Raw genomic sequence first — 5475 nt, forward strand, 5'->3', positions numbered from 1 at the left:
ATTAAATAAGATCAGATCACATATTTTTAAGTCTCTTTGTTAAAAATCTTTAAACAACTTCCAGTATTGGCTAGTTAAAATTTCTGAGGCTGCATAGTCTCATATCGATCAGTGAAAAATCTTTTTCACTGCAAATAATCATGAAGCACTAACTGCTCATATTTGAAATCTCTGGTGTTTGAGTTCTGTGCTTGTGACCTTGGAGAATCTCTTGGAGCTTTCTGTCATTCCTCTTGCAAAATATTGCAAGGAATTACAGTCCCAAGCCATTGAGCCGGCTTGTGATATGACAGGGGTGATTCAATGAAAATTTCAAACATGCTGACATAATTTTTTTTCTGTAATAAGATTAAATAAATTATGTTTCTGCAAATTTTCACCATACTCACCTTCTTAATTTTGTATTATTGCAGTATTTCAAGGAAGTCAGGGTTGAAGACTCTTCAGATAATTTTGGATAATTTCAATAAACTGACCACATATTGGGAATTCCAGACCTGGTTAGCAAAACCTTGTATGTGGGAGGGAATGCCCATATTGAAAAAATACAGCAAGTGTAGAGAATATCTGCACATCCTTTACATTACTCCATGCATTGTGATGAAACAAATTATGATGATGACAAAGAAACATTGCAGTTACTCTTTTTCACAGCCTGGATCTTTGAAGCAAGAACGAGAGTGTTTCACCTTAAGGTTTCTTAGTCATTTATTTTCACCCTCTGAGTCAGGTAATTCTTAATGGATTTACCTTAAAATAAGATATTTCTATTAGTCACTACTAACATCCTAAGTACTCATTAACATTCAATGCACTGTGCATATACAGTCTACAAGCACTGTAGGACAAAAGAGAAAATAAGCAATTCCTAGTGCCTAAGGGTGTGTATACAATTTTTTGAGTACAGCACAAATCTATTTATTGTTCCCAGTCATTGAATTTCAGATGGCATCACAAAGCAGGTGCTGAGCTCACAAACTAGATTCCTTTCAGATAAAATTAAACCAGATAATGCACCCCAAAAGCACACCTAATACATTCTTGGCTTTAACAAACATCCATCTCCTGGAAAAAGAAAACAATTAATCTGAAGAACGCCCCTGAAAAATAGGTGTTGAATACTGGATCTTCAGCACTGTTTTGCTCAACAGAACTTTTTCTCAAGGGTCAAACTAAATTCTAATATATACGTCCCCTAAGTGTTTTGTTTTCTTTTCCTTCTGTTCTTTCAGCACAGTCCCTTAAGATCTGTCTCCATCATTCCACATATTAGATTTAGAAACAGTCTCTGGGATACGTAACTTGAAAACTGTATCCCATGCATAAGGAAATTTTGAATCCACTGATGGCTGAAAGACTGCATATGCTGATTGGCCTAAATAGAAGCTTGGACACAGCTTAAACCTCAAAGCTGCTGAGCCTGTCAACCCATGTATTCCTGCTGGTCATTCAACCAGGCTACAAGGAAGTCTTTGTTGACCAACCAAACATAATCAATATTCTTCCCAGCTGTCTGGATAATCAATGCACTGAAACTATTTTGAAGAGAGCTACCATCAATAGAAAGCTGCATCTGCACTCTTTCCCAGTAATGCTACTAATAAAACTCATGTCAACATTACTGTTGCCACAGATTTTCCTTTCTGTGGCAATACAGGATAAAGAAAGGGGCAAGATGTATTGCAGGAATTAGATGGGAAGCTGGTTCATATGGTAAGCAACACCAGTAGTAGCCCAGTTGTTCATTGAGGGTATATTAATTCCTTAGACATCTTGTTTTGGACTCTTCACATTTCACACTTTTTATTTTGTAAAGGGCTTTTTATTTGATTGATTTTCATCTTGGGTGAAAAGATGAAACTTTTGTTGTTTGAGGGCTTTTTTGGTTTTCCTGGTGCAGAATGAAAATGCCTTCAAAACCCTGACTTATGGTGTGGAATAAGACTCCTGCTTTTGAGGAAGTCCATTCACAGGTACTACAGAAATACTGCTTATTATTTAACAATACATATGATTATGTAACAATAACCAGTATTTAATAATAATAATGAATGATAATAATAATGTCACCTGGTAATGATGGAATTTTTATGCATTAAATGTCCATCAAATCTGCACACCTATCTTATAGTTTCATTGGAGTTATGAGAAAGAAAATAAAATATATTTACTTTAGAAAGTGTTTTTACCTCATTGCTATATTAGCTAGTTTTCAAAGTGCAAAGTGACAAAGCTACAGTATTTGATTTCTTGTGCTGCACAGATGTAAATATTTGTGACATACCCAGGCATATTGTCAGTTTGCAACTCACTCCATATGATTAGATAGAATAAAATGTTGCCCTTTTTTTGAACATACCAGAGGGATTTTTTAGGATATTAATGACTTCCCCTAATATGTCCATGTCTGCATAGAGAAAAGAAGTAATGAAGTTTGAATTAAAGGGAGGAGAAGAAAAGTAGAATTTTTTTTTCAAGAATCAGAAAGTAGTTAGAAATACACATACTGCAAAGTAGTGTGCTGTGCATCATAAACTATATAAAAAATCCAGCTGTACACAATGAACACAAAGACAGGTTACCCAGGTGGTTCTTGGACCATTTTAAACTCTTCTAAGTCCAGCATTGGCTTACATGCACTTTCATTCATGCAAAATTTTAAGAGTATCCAGTTGACCTTTGTACCAATGTACATTTATGATATTGTAGAAAAACATTCCTAATATCATTGCTGATGTGCTCAGTGTGTTGCTGAAGGTGATGAAGGTAGACTAAGGACACTGGAAGATTCTTCAAGTTCTTCTTGCATGGCCCTATTGGTCTATGATCAGTGCAAGGACAAGGGAAAGGTACAAGCACAATAACAGCACAGTACTATTTGGCCTATAAAGACAGATGGATCTGCAGTTGTATCTGCTACATAACAAAAGTAGGCACCAAGGTAAAAAAACCTGTGGGGAATTTCCTATTTAAGGAGGCTTTTGATTGATACTTAGTGGAACTTATTTTTGCCATAGTCAGCATACTCCATGAAACCCAGCATTGCTTTTTGTTATACTTTCATGGAAATCCATAGTGTAGTTTTCTACTGTTCCCCTTCTTCTGGGATCTTCAGTAGCAGACATTTGGCTCACAGCATTCTAGATTTCTGTGTTATCCCATCTAGGTGAACTGCAATAGTAAATAACAGCAAATTTTCTATCCCAAACTAGTTATAACACAACCTTTTGTATTCTGGTACACAGATAAAAGCTTCTTTTTCTCCATTTTGTCTATCTTTGTATTCACATTTCACGTACACCACAAAAGGTGGATTTGAAAATAAACCGACAAAATAAACAAACAAAATATTCTGTGCTGCTGTTTTTTATCATTGAAAATATTGATATTTCATAGAGGTGAATTTTGCAGCCAAAAAACACAGAGAAAAATTTACATTATGAGTTCATTTAGTTCATACACTCATTGATGAAAATCTGAAACATCAAGAAAACAGCTATATTTTTGGAGACTACAGTTCCCATTGTAAAGGAAACTGAAACTTCATAAACAAAATTAAATCAAAGGATATTTATGGATCCAGTTGCTGAAATGTCAACTGAACTGTCTATATTGCTTTAATATAATTGATTAGTGAATAAAAAAAAATAAAAAAATAACTGAAGAAAAACTACTAAGCAAATACTTCAGTGCTGATAATAGTTGAGGACAAGATAAGAAGAGATATGCACAGGAGACATCAAAAGGATTATTGCAAAGACAAAAAGGAAGAATAAATCACTGAGAAGATGTATTTTACTAGATTATGAAGAATTTTATGAGATGAATTAAATTTTCCAATTTTAAAATCTTTCTCTTTCAATATTTTTTTCCTTTTTATAGTCTAATTTACTACCCAACATTCTTAACATAGACTTAGAAAGTGAACAGGGGCACTATCAAAGCTCAGCTGTATCATCTGTGAATTACCAGACACTTGTCTCTCACCTACACTGGTCTAATGGTGGTAGAAATCCCCATTATATGTAACTGAGTGGAACATAATTTTTGAAGACAGAATGCAGAAGGAAAGACAGCTTCAGACTTGTGGCTGATCAAATGAGACCATCGTTCCTGGAAAATGAGGAATTCTTGTGGCAATGTATCAGTGGCCAGGAAGGCAAAGAAATAAATGTTTACCAACAGTGTTGATAAAAACAAAGTATAAAATACAAGGACTAGTTCTGACCTTGATTAATCTTCTGGTACTGTTAACTAGCAGTGTCATATGGCATGTTTTGATTGGATGCTAACACCATATTGAAGATAAACCATTCCTCATCTTATGTTTGAGAGATACTGTCACTCTCTCATGATCAGTTACCAAAGATTTTATAAGGAATTCACACAAAGGTGCACAGGTCATAAATTATTTGAGAACTTATCCCTAAAAATTTGGAGAGCCTCTAAAATATGATTTGCTAGAAACTTAAGCTTCACATGGTTGGAGCATCAGAAGAATACTGAGATATTTCACTCCTCAGATGAATACTGGAGGACATTTCTAATCCTTTAACTTTCATTTGCTCTTCTTCACAGTGTATTAGCTAGTGTTCATGATGAAAAGCCTAATTTAGAATTCACAGCATTTGCTTGCAATATGTTTGTTGCTTTAGGTGGAATAGAGGTGTCTAGAGATTAAATCTACAGCTGTTGGAACATTTTGGAATACTGGGTGAAAACAAGTTATTAAGTACAGCTTGAAAGTAGAATTAAACCTTTGAAGTGTAAGATTTTCTTACTGTGACAATATAATTTGCATACAAAAAAAGGAAGGTAATAATTTAATTATTAGGGCTTTCACCCAGCTATGCAGCAGTGTACTTTTGCAAAGGATCAATTTTTAACTGGCTTCATGGTTCCTTATCTTTAGCTGAGGGTAATTTTTGGAGTCAAAGGAGAATCTTTTAAAAGATTTGTGTGCCATTACTCAAACATTCTATTTGGTATGTGTTTGTCAGGATGTAGGTTAACTGTAGTGGTAGATACAGATGAAAAGATAGACTGGCTCAGAAGTTCTAGGAGTAGAATTTTTTCCTTAAATAATTGCTTGCTTTGACTTTCAGAATTTTTGCTTGTATTGCACATGGAGAACTCCTCTGTCAAGAAAAATAAAAGCATCTTGGAATACCCTTTCAAAAACATGTTTTTCTTGCATTCTAATGTTTACAGAAACAGAGCAAAGGAAAGCCAAGACTGATAGTAGTAAAAACTGGTTTAAGTTTTCAGATAAAATATTTATAAAAAATATATGTGTTGGTCACAAATGCCTAAGAGGTAATTTGCTTTTTCAAATAGTGAATAGTACCATCAAAGTTCATGTTGTGAATTACTTGTCTTACATCATTGGATATTTTTTTTTGCACCTAGTACCTACTATAATAAGCTGATAACAAGATTAAAAAAAAATGAGTGCATCTATTTTATGGGGAGTAT

Source organism: Calypte anna, chromosome 2, assembly GCF_003957555.1.
Source record: "Calypte anna isolate BGI_N300 chromosome 2, bCalAnn1_v1.p, whole genome shotgun sequence".
NCBI lineage: Eukaryota > Metazoa > Chordata > Aves > Apodiformes > Trochilidae > Calypte > Calypte anna.